Genomic DNA, 18,974 nt, shown 5'->3' with positions numbered 1-18,974 from the left:
AAAGTTGTCGATGGTGGCGGTGAAAAACACACCCGAAAAAGAAACGGCCACAAGGCCGCAACGAGGCGCCCCCGCGGCTAAAGACGACGAGGGGACAAACTAACTTCTTTTTTTTTTTAACACAGAAAATAAAGAAAAGAAGCGTGAACGCGCACAAAAAGAGAAAAAAGCTTGCGGCTAGGCCGCGATCTGGTTTCCGGGGCTGACAGAGAGAGAGACGATAACACGTCTCTCTCCAGCGCGGAATAAAAAAAAACTGAGCGGGAACGGTCGCGCACGGGCGGGAAGACGGCCACGCATGCGCGGTGGGCATGCCCTGCGTGCAGGACCGCCCGCAAAGTTTTTGTTCCGGTTGGTAGAGGCTGCAGTGGACGTCAACCCAGTCGTGAGAACAAGCAGCCTGCTTGTCCTCGGAGAAAGCATGGTAAGTGAAAAACTTTACCACGCTTTTATAAATAGGCTCCCTAATCATTTAGAAAAACTTCCAGTCGAGAAGGATCAAAGAAAATACTCCTATTCCCCTGATGGAGAGTAATTTTCAAACAGATCACCTAGGTTGACAGAGGAAATGAGTGCATATTTTGGGCCTGTATGTCTTTATAAAATTGCCCCCAAAAGCTACAGAAATCGTGGCTAAAATGAAGCTGTGGACATGTACTCCGACCCTTAGGAACAGGTGTAAATATTTGCACCTAAAGCTATTTAAAAGGAGTGGCCTAGTGGTTAGGGTGGTGGACTTTGGTCCTGGGGAACTGAGGAACTGAGTTCAATTCCCACTTCAGGCACAGGCAGCTCCTTGTGACTCTGGGCAAATCACTTAACCCTCCATTGCCCCATGTAAGCCACATTGAGCCTGCCATGAGTGGGAAAGCGCAGGGTACAAATGTAACAAAAATTAAAAAAATAAAATTTCTGCACTCAATGTGCAATTAATCTCTGGAATTCGTTGCTAGAGAATGTGGTAAAAGCAGTTAGCTTAGAGGGGTTTAAAAAAGGTCTGGCTAATTTCCTAAAAGAAAAGTCCATAAGCCATTATTAAGGTAGACTTGAGAAAATCCATTCTTGTTTCTAGGATAAGCAGCATAAAATCTATTTTACTGTTCTGGGATCTTGCCAGGTACTTGTGACCTGGATTGGCCACTGTTGGAAACAAGATACTGGGCTTGATGGACCTTCGGTCTGTCCCAGTATAGCAACGCTTATGTTCTTATGTTATGTTCATATATTTTATAAACACCACATGTAAATTGCAACTCCTTCTGTGCTGTGCCTAAAACATGCCCTGAACATGCCAACAGTTGTGTGGAGTACATATATGCATGTTCTTTCCACCATTTGTACTTATACAGGGGGGATAATTTTATAAGTGGCATTTTATACTGTCATACCCCTACAAAAATATCTTTAGAGAATTACTCCTCTAAAAGGCAATTCTATAAGGTGCGCCTAAATTAAGGTGCCAATTCCTCCCCAAGGCTAATAGAATAGAAGCACTTACATGCGGGATTAGTGCCCTTAATTGGCAAATATGCTTATAAGTGCTAGGCGTTATTCTATAAACATGCTGCACATATAGTTTAGCACGCATCTGCAGATAGGCTGTCCCTGTGGGCGGAGTATGGGTGTGTCATGGTTGTTCCACCTAATGACATGCACAACTTATAGAATACTATGAGTTGTGCATGCTGCAAGGTGAACTTAAGTGTGACAACTTAGGCGACAATGTACACCTTACCGCTGTAATAGAATTGCCATCCCTTTGTGGCACCCATATTTTGATGCGACTTTATAGGATTTCCACCTGTGTGCTAAAAAATTAGATTGTAATTCTATAAACCTTTCTCATGAGTAAACCCCCCATATTCAATAAATGGTGTGCAAATTTCTGTGTACAAAATTGCGCGCTATCCTGAGATGACTGTGCAACTAAATTGGCTAATGAGACTGTCAGCAATCGTTGTCTAGGGTTGGTCCTGGGTCGAGTTCACAGAGGCAGTGGGTTCTCAAAGAATGCACAATCCACACAGGTTTGGATATGTAAAGTATATTATATTTGCAGATATGTATAGACTCACAGCCCTTAGTACAGGTAAATTGTACAGGCTGTCTCTGGGTGTGTGTTTAGAGAGAGAGATAAAAGAATAGGGTGTTGGTTCAGAGGAAGAGAGAAGCCTTGGGGTTGTGCTGCAAGAGGTGTATATATGTGTGCAGAGAGAAAGGAAGAGAGAGAAGAGCCTAAAGCACAGCCATGTGCTCTGGGAGAGAAAGCTTTGGGGGAGAAAGGGGGGAGCCAGAGCTGGAGCTCTGGTGGCTGGAGATGGGTAGGTGCAGGGGGAAAGACAGAGAGAAGTAGTGCATGCAGAGCCCTGTGTGCTTTGCTTGTAGAGAGAGAGGGGGGGAGGTGCCTCGGACAGAGAGCAGTGCCCTGGACAGAGAGCAGTGCCTTGAGTATGTGCTCTGCTTTTAAACCTCTAGAACAAAGAGATAAAAAAAACTTATCTTCCTTCCCAGCCAAACTTCTCTGAAGTCCGGAGAGGTGACCAATTTCACAGGTTGTCCTTTTGAAGTTACTAGTCATGGAGCCTCTATGTCTGGCCTCCTTTGTTCTTAGAGAGCCCTGCTCTCAGATGGAACAAAAGGTATGCTGATCAAGAGTAATTAAACACAGGGCTAGCAGGCAGCTCAACACCATTTGTTCCATGTCATCCTCAGTGGTTCCTGAGGGAGAGGGGCAAGTTTATCAGAAGCTGGTCTAGTATTAATCTAAGTATGTCAAGCTGGTTTTATATTAATATAAGTATGTCCAACAATAATTTTGACTTCCAGCACTCCTGACAGAGACAATGCCGAGAATTGGGTGCTATCAATTATTGGCAGTAATTGGTAACAATTTGGATTTGCGCATGTCAGTGGCGTAGCCAGACTGCCAATTTTGGATGGGCCTGAACCCAAAGTGGGTGGGCACAAAATTTTCTCTCTACCCCCCTCCCCCAACAAAATTTAGTCACGCTAATCAGATGCATTTGTCACACAGGGTAAAGTGCTGCTTTTCAGTGCATCAGATTTCAGAAAATTTATTTAATAGCCTAACACCCTTTTCAATGAGCTTTCAGAGGCCAAAACCTCCTGCCTCAGGTCAGTATAATGCTGTTACGGTATCCTCGCCTGACCTAAGGAAGGAAGTATTGGTCTCTGAAACTTCATTAACACAGGTACCATATTACTTTATCCTAAATTAGAAATAAAATTATTTTCTTTACCTTTCTTGTATGGCCATTTACTTTTTCTCATTGTGTCGCTCCCAGTCTCTAGATTCTGCTTTCCTTCGTTTTCGCTTAACTCTTCTGCCACGGTTTCCTGGCCATTTCTCATTTTTCTCTCCTTTTTCTTTGCTTTCTTCAATATTTTTCTGCCTCTCTCTCTCTCTGTCCTGATTTAATTCATTCTTACTATCCATTCTTTAATTTCCTTCATCTACTTATGGCTTTTCATCTTTTTCTCACCCATGTTCTCCCCATGCTCCTTCCTCTTATTCTCCAGTCTTTCACTACTCTCCTTTTCCATCCAGCAGCTCTCTTCTTTCTCTCCCCATCCTTCCAGTCTCCCCTCTCTCTCCCCATCCTTCCAGTAGTCTCCCCTCTTTCTTTCTGCATCCTTCCGTCCAATGTCACCTCTTTCTCCCTACCCTTCCATCCAGTGTCTTCCCTCTTTCTCTCCCCATCCTTCCATCCATCTATCCTCTCTCCTGATCCTTCCATCTAATGTCTCTCTCCCTCTTTCTAACCAGTGTCTCTGTATCACTCTACCCTTTTCTGTTCAGTGTCCCTTCTCTCTCCACATCCTTCCAGTCTCTCACCTTTCTCTCTGCATCCTTCCAGTCTCTCCCCTTTCTCTCCCCATCCTTCCATCCAGAGTCTCTCTCCCCATCCATCCGTTTTCCCTCTTTCTCTCCCCATCCTTCCATCTGTTTTCTATCTTTTCTCCCCATCCTTCCATGTTTTCCCTCTTTCTCCCCATCCTTCCATGTTTTCCCTCATTCTCTGCCATCCTTCCATGTTTTCCCTCATTCTCCCCATCTTTCCATGTTTCCCTCTTTCTCCCCATCTTTCCATGTTTTCCCTCATTCTCTGCCATCCTTCCATCTGTTTTCCCTCTTTTCTCCCCATCCTTCCATGTTTTCCCTCTGTCTCCCCATCCTTCCATCTGTTTTCCCTCTTTTTCTCCCCATCCTTCCATGTTTTCCCTCTTTTCTTCTTCGAGGCCCGCCCTGCATGCCAGCGCCAGCTCCCATTGCCGGCCACTGCTGCTTTTCCTGTTGAGCAGCAGGGCCGGTGCTACAAAAAGAAGAAGCGCTAACGGCGCTAAGGACCGTAGTGTTGGATTATTTGTAGTAAATAATTAGCAGATTTTTATACACACAGCTTCAGCTTTAGAAATGTTAATTTCTTTTCTTCATCTCTCTCACATACACCCCAGAATAATTCACTGCTGAGTCACTTTAAAGTTGAAGTAACAAAACATCTGTTTACTCACAGTTTTAGTTAGATTGATATTCAGCAGGCTTATATATACATAATATAATACATTTGGTTTATCAGCTCTTTCCATGTGCTTAGATGGTAATGGATGCTCACACCATAGATATAGATCCTCAGGTTAGGAGAGATCATGAGCTCCATGTGCTGTTCCTAACCCCCACAGGAAGTTGCATGGGTGTGACCTCTCTAGGCAATTCACATCAGAGGTCACAGAGTAATCACAGAGAAAACATTGCTGACAGACAATGCATGTAAAACACAATACATTATTCCAACAAACCCCTTCTCATGCATAACTGTCATGCAATTATTAATTCATACAAAGTCCAAGCTTTCTTCGCAGATTCTCAAAACGTTCTCTGGGTAACGGTTTGGTCATGATGTCAGCTGTCATCTCACTGGTGTGACAATATTGTAGACTGATAACCCCTTCTTTCGCCAGCTCTCGCACGTTGTGATATTTCGTTGCGATGTGCTTGGTGCGTGACTGAACCTTGTCATTCTGTGACAGTCTGATGCAGCTCTGATTATCTTCCATTATCTGGATTGGTCTCTGTTTATCTATTCCAAAATCCAGCAAAAGTTTTCAATCCACATCAGTTCTCTGCATGCTTCTGATACAGCCACATATTCAGCTTCTGTAGAAGACAGACTCACAATACTTTGTTTATGACTGGCCCAAGAAATTTGTACATTTCCATACATAAACACATATCCACTTGTGGATTTATAATCAGAATGATCCCCTGCCCAATCTAAATCACAGTAACATATTAGTTTTGGATTACTATTGGCTGAAATCTTTAATTTACAATCAATGGTACCTTTTAAATACCTTACCATCCTTTTAACTGCAGTCCAATCTGATTTGGTAAGTGAGCTGACCCTTCTGCTCAAAATTCCTACTGCATTTGCTATATCAGCCCTGTATGTGGTAGTCAGATATAAAAGCTTACCTATGGCTGATCTATATTGGATGTTATCTGGTAAAGGTTCTCTTACTGTTTCATCCTTCAGAAAATCAGTGATCATGGGAGTGCTTACAACTTGGGCATCTTGCATACCTAAACTTTCAATAAGCTCATTTATTTTCTGCTTCTGGCTTAGAAGATAAGAACCATCATTTTGTTTCTCAATTTCTATACCAAGATAGTATGACACATTACCAAGTTCTTTTATCTCAACATTCAGGTTTAAATATTTTACAATGTCCTTGTATTCTTGCTCACTTTCGCTTGCAATGAGCAGATCATCAACAAAAGCTAAAATGTATGCATATTGTCCATTTCAGCACCTAGTGTACAAGCATTTCTCTGCTTCACCTTGCTTAAATCCTAAATTTGTCAATATTTCATGCAATTTGTCATTCCAACATTTTGCACTTTGCTTTAATCCATAAAGACCTTTGTTTAATTTACACACTAGCTGTCTTTGTTTTGTATTTATGAAACCTGTTGGCTGTTCCATGTACAAGTCTTCAGTTATATCTCCATGAAGAAATGCTGTTTTCACATCAATGTGGTTGACTTGCATGCCTTTTGAGACTGCAATGCTCAGAAGTGTTCTAATTGTCGTGTGTTTCACTACAGGTGCAAACACTTCATCAAAATCTTCTCCATATTTTTGAAGATATCCCTTTGCGACTAATCTGGCTTTATACCTTTCCACTTTTCCTTGTGCATTCCTTTTTAACTTGAATACCCATTTGCATCCTATAGCTTTCTTGCCAGGAGGTAATTTTGTAAGAATCCAAGTTTTATTTTTATGCAATGCATCAATTTCTTCTTGTGCAGCTTTACGCCATTCAGCAGCTTCTTCTGCTGGCATTTTCTCAATCTCATCCCATGTTAAGGGCTCTTGAGCTTCTGCTGACTTTGTTAGGTAAGACAGTCTTGGGGGTGGAACACCTTTGTTTTCCCTGGATGAGCGTCTGACAACAGGTTGGTCCGACCTTTCCGCATCCTCTAAATCTGAGAGTCCTTCTCCAATTGATTCCCCTTCTCCAACTGTACTGTCTTCTGCAATGATCCTTTCTGTGTCTGCTTCCTCTGCCTGTTCCTCGTTAGATACAGATGAGTTGCTTTCAGACATCTGCCTTGGTATGGCATTTATATACACTGGCATGTCTATTATGGTTCTAGTTTCATATTCTGGATGACAAGGCTCATCTGGGATAATCCAGCCTTTATCAACCCTTTTGTTTTCATCAAAATATGTAACATGTCTTATGCCAACAATGCCAGTTTTCAGATTCAAAATTCTATATCCTTTGTGTCCTGGAGCATAGCCAACTAAAATGCCCCTTTCTGTTGTGGAATCCAGCTTATGCCTTCTATGCTTTGGTACATGAGCATATGCTGTACTTCCAAATGTTCTTATGTGTGACAGGTTTGGCTTCCTACCATGCCATGTCTCATGTGGTGTGCGCTCAGCGCCTTTAGTTGGCATTCTGTTTTGTAGGTACACTGCTGTGAGAATGGCTTTCCCCCATAGTCTTTTAGGGAGATTGCTATCTGACAGCATACATCTGGTCATTTCCACAAGTGACCTAAATTTTCTCTCTGCAACAGAATTTTGCTCTGGTGTATAAGCTACTGTTGTGATATGCTGAATGCCTTCTTGTTCTAGAAATGTGCGCATGCTTTGTGAAGTGAACTCACCACCATTGTCGGTCTGAAGAACCTTTGGTTTTCTTTCAAATTTATTGCTCACCATGGCTACGTATTTCTTCAGCATGTCTGTGACTTGACTTTTTTCTTTCAGCAAATAGGCCACACAGTATCTAGAGAAATCATCCAAGAATATTAGCACAAATCTGTTATTTCCCAATGATGGGATATTAAACGGTCCACATAAGTCACTGTGTATTAAGTCCAGTACTTTATTACTCCTATTTCCTGTGTATGCAGGAAATGAGGGTCTCACACCTTTTTGAGTAACACAGTCTATGCATTTCTCCATTTTACCAGTATCTGCACTTATTTGAATGCCAGTGGCAAGTTGCTTACTGTGAAGATCCTGGATCACCTTAAAATCACGATGTCCCAGGCGGCGGTGCCAGATTTCCAGACTACATTTACCATCATTCTTCCTTACTTGCGCCATATGTGAGGCTTCACCTGAAATGCTCAGTTTATAAATATCATTATGCATAAAAGCTTCAGCATACACTTCATCATTTTTAGAGATTGTGCACTTACTGTTTTCAAAATGAATCACAAATCCCTTCTTATCTAATGTAGATACACTAAGCATATTGCAAACTGCTTGGGGAATATACAAGACATCACTTACAGGAATTTCTTTAACTTCATTAGACACTTTGCATTTTAAGAATCCAATGCCTTTTGCTTGGATCTTAGCAGTCCCTGCGTTTGCAGTATTAAGAATACCTTCTTCTGGACACATTTCCTGAAAGAAATCCTTACAATTGGTTAAATGGCATGTGCTCCCCAAATCCAAAATCCAAGTACTTTCATTTGAATTATTATTTACCATAGTCAAAGATTTTTCTGCTATTAGAAAGCTCTTATGTTTATCATTGTCCTTTGTACATTTCCTGCTTGGAAAATTCTTTTGTTCCATTGGCTTAGGTGAGCTAGAGGGGGTGTTTTGTGTTTCCTTACACCATTTAGATACATGTCCCTCCTTTCCACATGAATAGCAAATCAGCTTGCCCTTGGATGGAGTTTTCCCATAGCTCCGCCTTCCTCTATTCTTTGCCAAGAAATTTGTTTTATTTCTCTCTGACTGTCCTTGAGAACACATCTCCTCAGAATCATTAATTATGCATTCCTGCCTCAATTTTGATGCTGCCTGTTCAAAAGATTGCCCTTCAATGGCTTCATTTACAGACCTAAAAACATCAAACTTCTTTGATAGTGAGGTAAAAAGAAATGCTCTTTTCAATGCATCACACATGAGAATTCCAGAAAGTTCTAGCTTTTGAAATGAAGACATAAGATGCATAATGTGATCATTACACTTACTTTTATCCCTTAATTTGGTTTCATTCAACTCTGCCAACCAAATTGGTTGCTGTTTTGCATATGTAGTTGCATACATAGTTCTCAGTTTATCTAAAATTTCCTTTGCTGTATCTTTTGCCTCCACCAATATGGCTTGTTTCTCTGAGAGAGCTTCAAAAAACATGCACTTCACATAATAGTTTGCATTGTCCCATTCAGCCATATTTTCAGCTGTTCTGTTTTGGTCTAAACATATGCTTAATTTCTTTGCTTGAAGGAGACATCCGAATCTTAGCTCCCATTGCTTATAATTATGTTCAGTTAACTTAGGCACTTTGAGAGAGTGGAAAAATGGTGAATTTCCTCCCTCAGCCATTTCTTAGCCTTGTGTTTGGTGTGTGGGGGGGAGAGAGAGACAGACTGAATCTTTCTTTTAAAACTTAAGAGAAAATTTTGGCTTTTTCACTGCCTGGTAATATTTCTCTTCTTCCTTTTTCAATTCCTGGGCTGGGCCCATAACCCTTTTGTTGGATTATTTGTAGTAAATAATTAGCAGATTTTTATACACACAGCTTCAGCTTTAGAAATGTTAATTTCTTTTCTTCATCTCTCTCACATACACCCCAGAATAATTCACTGCTGAGTCACTTTAAAGTTGAAGTAACAAAACATCTGTTTACTCACAGTTTTAGTTAGATTGATATTCAGCAGGCTTATATATACATAATATAATACATTTGGTTTATCAGCTCTTTCCATGTGCTTAGATGGTAATGGATGCTCACACCATAGATATAGATCCTCAGGTTAGGAGAGATCATGAGCGCCATGTGCTGTTCCTAACCCCCACAGGAAGTTGCATGGGTGTGACCTCTCTAGGCAATTCACATCAGAGGTCACAGAGTAATCACAGAGAAAACATTGCTGACAGACAATGCATGTAAAACACAATACATTATTCCAACACGTAGGACGAGAGGAGCCTGCGAGCCAGCAGCCAATGCCTCAGCAGCCAATGCCTCAAGGCTGCCGAGACAGTGCCTGCCGGTGCCGCGCTTTTTTTTTTTTTAACATTTCTCGTCCTTAGCGCCGTTAGCGCTTCTTCTTTTTGTAGCGCCGGCCCTGCTGCTCAACAGGAAAAGCAGCAGTGGCCGGCAATGGGGGCTGGCGCTGGCGCTGGGCGGGCCTGGGCTGAAATTGGGTGGGCCTGGGCCCAGCCAGGCCCACCCGTAGCTACGCCCCTGGCGCATGTATCTTGCTAAGCACTATTCTATAAAAATCGGCCTGCAAATCCTATAGTGCACAACTCAAAAGGGGGCATGGCCACAGAAGGAGCGTGGGCGGGTCAGGGGCGTTCAGTAAAGATGTGTGCATTATTACGGAATACCAGGGATCTGGGCCTAAATTATGCCTAAATTATGCACCAGGATTTACATCAGGTTTCAGTTGGTGTAAATCCTCATGCCCAAAGTTTGGCATAGAAATCAGCTCTAAGTTCTTCCCCTTCTTCACCCCCATCCGGCATCTCCCTCACCTGCCCACTCTAACTTAAAAAAATAACATTTCTAAAAAGAGGGGTTTTGGCGCAAGAGTGATTCAAACATACTGCCTTCAGCCTCCTCAGCACTCTCCCGCTGTAGCCTCAGTTCACCCAGGCAGAAACAGGAAGTTGTGTCAGAGTTGGGGCGGACCGCAAGCACAACAGCTAGGGCTCTTCAGCTTGGAGAAAAGGCGGCTGAGGGGAGATATGATAGAGGTCTATAAAATAATGAGTGGAGTTGAACGGGTAGATGTGAAGCATCTGTTTACGTTTTCCAAAAATACTAGGACTAGGGGGCATGCGATGAAGCTGCAATGTAGTAAATTTAAAATGAATCGGAGAAAATGTTTCTTAACTCAACGTGTAATTAAACTCTGGAATTCGTTGCCAGAGAATGTGGTAAAGGCAGTTAGTTTAGCGGAGTTTTAAAAATGTTTGGACGGCTTCCTAAAGGAAAAGTCCATAGATCATTATTAAATAGACTTGGGGGAAATCCACTATTTCTGGGATAAGTAGTATAAAATGTTTTGTACTTTTTGGGGATCTTGCCAGGTATTTGTGACCTGGATTGGCCACTGTTGGAAACAGGATGCTGGGCTTGTTGGACCTTTGGTCTGTCCCAGTGTGACAATACTTATGTACTTATGAGTGTGCCGAGGAGGCCAAAGGCAGCATGTTTGAATTGTCCCCTCACTGGATACCCTTTGTTTAGAAAAAAAAACGTTTGTAAGTTAGACCAGGCAGGTGAGGGAGACAGAAAAGAACATCTGCTAACAGGTAACGGGTAAATGTCTTTTAGCACTTTGTAACCCTGAGGGCAGGAGGGAGACGAGAGAAAGGAGATACTGGAACGGGGTGGGGCGCTGACTGATAGTTTGAGGGGCACCATAGTCCCTAGCACCTTCCCTGATGGTGCCCAGATTTGGGTAGAGGATGACACACAGCTCCAACTCGTGAGCTGTGAGGATCCTTTGGATCCTTGTGTTTTGCATAGAGGTGTTTTCTGTTTCTGTTTGATATATTTTGGCCCAAATTTGGGTACCAGTCAAAGATGTGTACACAAAATAATTGGCTTATGAGCCGATTAATTGCAATAAATTGATAACAATTATTGTAGTTAATTGGCATTATTAAATATTTGCGCGTTGATCTTCCTGGATGCTATTCTATAACAGCAATCACTGCACCAAGTTCGTAAGTGTGAGAACATATAAAACACTCAAAATGTAAGGGAGAAAAAGAGCCCTCAGTAACCATTCTGAAAGACCAATGTTTCAGTCTTTCTCAAACATGGTTCCTTTTTTGCTAGTTGGTGAGCTAAAAAAACTCCCTTATTTTTTATTGTATCATGCAAAACAGTCATCACCTCAAACTAATCAAAAACATGTGATTGCTACTGACTTTCTGTTTATTTTAAAAAAGCACCTTAATTTACCACTTATTTTGAAGCCAGCTGATTTACACAGCAGGAATGCAATTTTAAGATTATTTTTTTTAGGGGGAGGGGTAAAAAGTCTTGAGTGCCATTGCACCATCTTCAGCTCCATCACAGGGACAGGGGCATGGGTTTGCCAGACTTGAAAATTTATAATATAGCGTGCCTTATGTGACAGATTAGAGACTGGATATATGGCACCTCAGAGTTTTGTAATAATGCACTTAAATGGGAGATCCATACTGATTGGTCCTTAGGATATTTGTTGCATGTACCGAATAGGCATTTATCTCCATGGTTGCGGAAGCATTCGTTACTGAGATTGTTGCAGTGGGCATGGAGTCAAATTCAAAGACATTTCCATCTGCATGCCCATTGCTCTCGGTTGATGCCTATTCTGAGTAACATATCCTTTCCCCTGGGCCAATTAGGCAGTGGTTTTCAGAGATGGGGTACAAGGGAATTAGGTTACTTTATCGTGTCCTTGAGGAAAATGAACCAGTGATGAGATCCTTTGAATCACTGCAGCAATAATATGGGTTTTTGCCTCAGGATTGGTATGCCTATAGACAATTTCATCACTATGTACATTCTCTGTTTTGCATTTCACAAATAGACTTTGAGGAATCGATCTTTAAGGAGCATTGGCTCCAGATGGCAAATCACAATCATTTGCTGAGAAGTTACTATAATAGTTTCCAGAAACCGTTGAGAAATACCTACTTATTGGCTGTACTGGACAAATGGATAACTATCTTTGGCCCTTATGATATTGAAGATTTCTTGGTACATCTACAAGAAGGATCATGACTGGCAGAGAGTATTTCCGTGCAGGAGTTGCATTATAAATTTTTACTGCGCATTTATATTCATCCTTCTTGTGCAAAAAAGGATGGGTATCCGTACAGATGGATCCTGTCTTAAATGTGGCACCTTAGAAGCATCGTATAAGCACTGTATGTGGGACTCTGCGCCTATCCATCGTTTTGGGGATTTGCTTTGGCACGACCTGGGACAGATGGGAATCAATACCGCAGTGTTGCCTCCTGGATAATATGGTACATATAGAGCAGGGCATCAAAGTTTTGGTATTATTTCTTTATAAGGCTGTCTTGATAGCCAAACGTTGCATTATGCTTCAATGGATTAAGGACCAGGCCCCAACCATAATTCAGTGGAGAAGTCAGATGTATGAACTTTTGCTTATGGAATGCTCTATGGTCGAAGTAAGGGGACCTAGAGTAAAGAAACAATTCCTTAGAGTCTGGACAGCGTGTTTGACCACCTTGTCGATGAGAGTGCATTCTGCCTTTTTGGAAATGTAATTCTTTTTGTTGAACTGTTTACATTGGACAATCTTGGTTTATAGGGATGGGGGGTAGGGGTTATGAAACATTGTATTGTTGTCACATGGATGGACCTGTATATTGTGTGATACCATAGCTTCAGACACTGTTTTAACTGTTTGTGTTATGTTTGGTGACATCAATAAAATATATTTAAATATAAAAAAGCACCTTAATGAAACAAGTAGAGCATTTATCTAATATATCCGATGGGGCTGCCATTTCCCTCAACAATGCTGGCTTCCTTGGGAGTTATAATCCTTACGTGCTCGGCTTCAATATTTGCATTTTAAGAACAAAACATAAATAGATTAGCCAAATATTCAGTTCAATGGTCTTCACCAAAATAAAGCTGCAGACTACTTACAGCCTCACTCTCCAAACTTGCTCATCAAAATGGCGTTGATTGCATCAGATGCCATGGGCTCTTAATATATGTTTGTTTATTAAAAACTTGTGTTATACTGCCAAATACCAGCAAATAGGAACCGAATGCTAATCGTTTCCAGTCAAATGTGCTTTTGCAAAAATGTATCCCACACAATTGTCATGATCTGCACCGTGCCCCGCACCCTGACTTAGACAGCCCTTATCGAGGGTTGGGGAAAGGGTCGGTGTTCTCTCCAGGGGTCCCATACTTTGCCTCTGCGTTGTGGCAGGCCAACAGCACGATTGCTTCTGCATCTGGGTGCTTGCCTGATGGCTTATCTACCAGCAGCGCCTGTCCCTAGGCGCACACACGCCCACTGGCTATACTTTTAAAGAGGCTTGTGACGGGAAGAGATCTGGATGCCGCCCCCTGATGTCACCCTCACAGGCCTACTTCTGAGGCCATGGGCCCATCCCATATTGCCTTTGCAACTGCTCGTGTTGTCTCTGTTGGCCCCAGCGTTTCTGTCCCAACATTCTTGCCTCAGCGTTCCCGTCTCAGCCTCCTCCCAACATTTCCACCCCAGACCCTGGTCTGCCAGGCCTGCCCCAAGGACTCTTTTCAGAGCCATCCACAGGTCCAGTTTCTCCCGCACCAGCCTCTCAGGGTTATCCGCTGACTTCCCACCTAGCCCGGTCTTTCCCGGCATGTCTCGCCCACCATCTCAGGGACCACTGGCCCTACCAGAGCCCTAGTGTTCCATGGCAACGGCCCAAGAGTTTACCAACCAAGAACCTTGACATACATATTGTATTCAAACAGTTTCTTAATAAATTTTACAAAAACATGTTCCAGTCAACCGGGTGGGGTAGAATGAATACAAGTGAATCAATGTTTTACTCTTTCAAAAAGTACAAAGACTAGGGGACACTCAACTAAGTTACATGGAAATCCTTTTAAAACAAATAAGAGGACATTTTTTTTCTCTCAATGAACATTAATCTCTGGAACTATTTTTTCAGCTCCAATTTTTCAGGCACCATAAATACAATCTGGTCCATAAGGTGGTCTATCTAGTAATGAAGATCTTAGAATGTTATTGCCCAGAAGAATTATTTCAATTTATTAAATTGCTAAATTCTACCACTGTAACTAAGAGTTGCAACCATTTGCTTTTGGCTTTTCCACCTGTTAGAAACGAGAGGTTTTATGTTTCAACGTTTTTATTGATGAACCGTCAACATAATAAACACATTCCACTTCTTAACTGTACCAAACTCAATCGTAATTAAGCAAACAATTAAAGTGATTTGCTATCTTCTGTCATCAAGCTTTTGTCATTTTGTCCCCCTCGCACCCCTTCCCTCTCTTATCTTTAATCCACTGTTATTGCATTACAACTTGCATAGCTCAAATTCCATCCTCATCGTACCATGTTATAGTAGTTCAACAACTTAGCTATTCATTGTCCATTACAGTTTTGTTTTATGCTTCTTCCCCTCTTACCCTCCCCCGAAGACCCCACCCCCTTCTCCCCCCTTCCCCCCCCTTATCCAATACAATTATGAAAGGTTTCACATATTTCTAATCTGCCATATATCCAACAAATTTCAAGTATGTCCAGAACCGTTATCATTAGAGACAGTAATGATAAGCACCTTAAAACCTTTATTGTTGTCTCTCCCCCTCCCCCCTTCGTCATGACACTCAATCATCTTGCAGTGAGATCTGACACATTGATTCTACCTCTTACTTTCTTATCATACTCACTCCATGCATACCGATTATCCCAAAGTATTCAAAACTTGACTCCACGCTCGTGGTGATATTTTATGTATATACGCTCCCCAAATTTGTATAAATCACTGTCTCCTCTTCGGTGTATAACGGGCATCCTGCAGTTCCCATAACATTAGTTCATGGAGTTTATTTCTCCAATACCAATATGAGGGGCCCTTATCTGCTATCCAGTGATTGAGAATACATTTTTTCTCCAAAATACAGAGTTTGCTAAGGAACATCTTTTCTTCTAAAGTTCCTTTGTTCCATGTCATCATGGAGCTCAATATCACCCCCTCAAAGGACAGGTCTACCTGATGTCCAAGAACCCAACTCAAAAACCGGAAGAGAGCCGACCAGAGCCCCTATATCTCTCTACATTGCCACAAACCGTGGCTGAAGGATGCATTTGCTTCGGCACATTTAGGGCATTCACTTGTTTCTATCACCCCTGCGTACCAGGCCTGCTTAGTTGAAAAATATGCCCTGTGCATAGGAGCCAACTTTTCAAAATGATTGGGGGTGCTGAATTTTTTTTTTTTTTTTACAGGCAGTGCGTCTCTCTCCCCCCCCCCCCCCCCCCCCCCACCAATCTTAAAATTCTGTCTACTGCAGTCTTCACCTGGGCAGTGGCAGCGCCACTCATAGGCTGCCTGCAACCTGCACCAGGACTTCTTCTCTGAGCAGTCCCACCCCTCAGTCCCCCTGTACTCTGCAAATATAAAGAGATGCAAATTTCAAAAACTGACATATTTCAATCACTATACTATAGGTTAACAAATAAAACAAAAAATGGAAAATATGATATCATTTTTGTGGACTAAATACATTTTTCAATTAGCTTTCAAAGGCCAAAACCTCTTTCCTCAGGTCAGGACAGTATACTGCTGTTATGGTATTCTGTTCTGACACAAGAAAGGAGGGTTTGGTCTCCAAACATTAGTCAAAAATGTATTAAAATTAGTCCAGTAAAGATATCACCTTACTTCCATTTTCTGTATTTATTAACACAACTACCACACTACTTTATCCTAAACTAAAAATAAAATTCATTTTTTCCTACCTTTGTGGTCTGGCCGTTTACTGTTTCTAATTGTGTTGGTCCCAGTCTCTTGTTTCTTCTTTCCTCGATCTTTAACTTTCCCCCCTTTCCATCCAGCGTCTACCCCCTCTCTCCCCCCTTTCCATCCAGCGTCTGCCCCCTCTCTCGCTCCTTTCCATCCAGCGTCTGCCCCCTCTCTTCCCATCCAGCATCTATTTTCTCCATCTATGTGTAGTTTTTCTCCTCTTTCCCTTTCACAAAAATGATATCATATTTTCCATTTTTTGTTTTATTTGTTAACCTATAGTATAGTGATTGAAATATGTCAGTTTTTGAAATTTGCATCTCTTTATATTTGCAGAGTACAGGGGGACTGATCTGTCAGTATGCATCTCCTTCCTCTTTCTTCACTCCCCTCCATCCATATGCAACTCCTTCCTCTCTCTTCCCTCTCCTCCATCCATGTCCACCATTTTTCTTCTCTCTCCGCCCCTCCATCCATGTTCATCTCACTTCTTCTCTTCCCTCCTCCTCCATCCTTGTCCAGCATTTCTCCTCTCTCCCCGCCATCCATGTGCATTTCCTCCTGTCCTTCTTTCCCTCCATCCATGTCCAGCATTTCTCCTCTCCTCTCCCCTCCATGTGCATCTACTTCCTGTCTTTCCTCCACTCCATGTCCAGCATTTCTCCTCTCCCCTCCATGTGCATCTACTTCCTGTCTTTCCTCTCCTCCATGTCCAGCATTTCTCCTGCCCTCCCCTGCATCCATGTACAGCAACTCTCCTCTCTCCCCCCCCATCCATATCCAGTAATTCTCCTCTCTCCCCTGCCTTTCCATCCATACTACTACTACTTATCATTTCTATAGCGCTACTAGATGTACGCAGTGCTGTACACTTTAACATGAAGAGACAGTCCCTGCTCGACAGAGGTCACACTTTGACTTAGCCAGCTTTACTTTCTAGTGTGCTGTGACTAGGACAATTTCCAGAACTTGTCAATATCAATTAGGAGACAAAATAACTTGCCAGAATTAGAAGTCAGGATTACAAGAGCCTGCACTCTTAAGAAGTGCTATTCTCCATGCATCTTCCATTATGTGTACCATTTACATACCAAAATCTTTTTCACAGCTCTTTAATTACTGTGTTACAGCAACATCAGCAACTGACAGAGGATTTGAGGTAAAAAAAAAAATAAACACAAATGCAAGTGGGCATAAGGAGGCCAAACTGAAGAGGTTTGTGGCTGAAAGGTTTAGGGCTCAAGAAGAGTATGCCTGTAGTTAGGAGAACACCATAAGGTAGACATCCAGCTGGTTGCTTAACTTTAAAATGTGTAACTTATACAATTCAAATAACATGTACTTTCAATGGCAGTTACCCACCTAAGTCTACCCACTTATAACTTTAAACAGTCACTTACATTTTTTAAAAGTCATATCTCAAACAGCCTCTTTTCAGATGGGTAAATTTTTTCCATGTCCCATGCTTCTGAATATAAAACCTAGTTTTACCTAAGACTGCAGAATAGCACCGTTATACTAATCCTTGCATATTATACAAAACTATCCTGATAGCCCTTGATATAGTCACCATCCTGCTTGTAGTAGTGATTTATTTTACAACACTTTGACCGGTGCATACTTATTCAGCATTTCCTATCCTATCCTTGTGGACGACACAAATTAAACTTTTTTCTACCTCCTGTTAGTTTAAAATCTATTACTTTGATTTACCTGACCGAACGAACGACAGTGAAAGCAGAGCAGGCTGGCTGCCTGTTCAGTCTTCTCAGTCCTTCCCTCTCTCAGTGTCCAGCCCGGAAGGACGAAGGACGGAGAAGACTAAACAGGCAGCCAGCCTGCTCTGCTTTCACTGCCGTTCGGTCAGGTAAAATCAGTTTTAAGCGCTGGCTGAGCTGCAGGAAAGCAAGGAGGACAGCTTTCAAAATATTGGGGGTGCTCGAGCACCCACAGCACCCACAGAGTCGGCGCCTATGGCCCTGTGTATGGTTCGAAAGTGGCATTCCTGTAGTTCAGCACTATGTACCACCCTTGCCCCTCCCTGGAGTGCTGCTAAAATCTTTCCTTCTGTTATTTGACCTCCCACCTCCCGGCTCCATCTTTCAGCAACCTTCTTAACATCCCTATTAGGTTTTATTGCCTCTAGTGCCCTGTGAAACCATGACACAGAGATTTGTCCTACCGCATCCCCAGTCAAAAATTCCCGAATATCCTTCCCAAAATCTGGTAATAAACTCGCTGTGGGGAGCCCGCGTATATAGTGGGAAAGTTGAAAATAGGCTAATTTTGCTAACAGTCCTCCAGCATAGTGCCTCTCAAACTCTGAATAATCCATGACTGTTCCAACCTTTTGAACAAAGTTTTCCAAAAGTATCACTCCCTCTTTCCCCAAGTCTCGGAAGATTTTATTTTCTCTCCCCGGTGAAAACTCCACATTACCTGTGATGGGCAGCAATACACTGCTCTCTGGGCTATGCTTCCAAAGTTTTGTCAGCTCTCTCCACAAGTATCTTAGAGGCTGTAAAAGCAAGCTATGTTTAACTTGTTGTGGGAGTTTCTAAAATTTGTGTGTAATAAGTAACTAAGGTGCCAGGGGCTAAAATAGGTGCTTTCTAACTGTACATCTGTATAGTTGTTTGTGCCCATGATCCAATCTCTTAAATGTCTTAAAAGGCATGCTTGGTTGTATGTTCGCATGTCAGCAATTCCCAACCCCCCGTTCGCCTGGGCCCCACTAAGATGTTCCCATTTAAGCTTTGATTTCTTCCCGGCCCAACAAAATCGGGCTACCTGTCTCTGATGCACCTGCAAATCTTTTTTCCATATCCGTATTGGTAATACTTGCAACACGTATAACCACTTCGGAAATATCAACATACGGTACAAGTGAATTCGGCCTAGAAGTGATAATGGCAGAGAGCTCCACTTAGC

General features: G+C 42.2%; 1 protein-coding gene across 1 annotated transcript in view; it reads right to left on the bottom strand.

Annotated features, from left to right (window-relative positions):
* Positions 1-18,547, bottom strand: part of ST3GAL5 (ST3 beta-galactoside alpha-2,3-sialyltransferase 5) — a 337,169-nt gene extending 318,622 nt beyond the window's left edge. The window contains exon 1 of the mRNA XM_030191066.1: positions 18,483-18,547. The gene's annotated coding sequence lies outside the window, so the exon portion shown is untranslated. The remainder of the gene's footprint in view (positions 1-18,482) is intronic.
* Positions 18,548-18,974: the final 427 nt, after the last annotated feature.

Source organism: Microcaecilia unicolor, chromosome 2 (genome assembly GCF_901765095.1).
Source record: "Microcaecilia unicolor chromosome 2, aMicUni1.1, whole genome shotgun sequence".
NCBI classification, from domain to species: domain Eukaryota; kingdom Metazoa; phylum Chordata; class Amphibia; order Gymnophiona; family Siphonopidae; genus Microcaecilia; species Microcaecilia unicolor.
The sequence above is the reverse complement of the archived record's forward strand: the minus strand, read 5'-3'. Positions and strand labels throughout refer to the sequence as shown.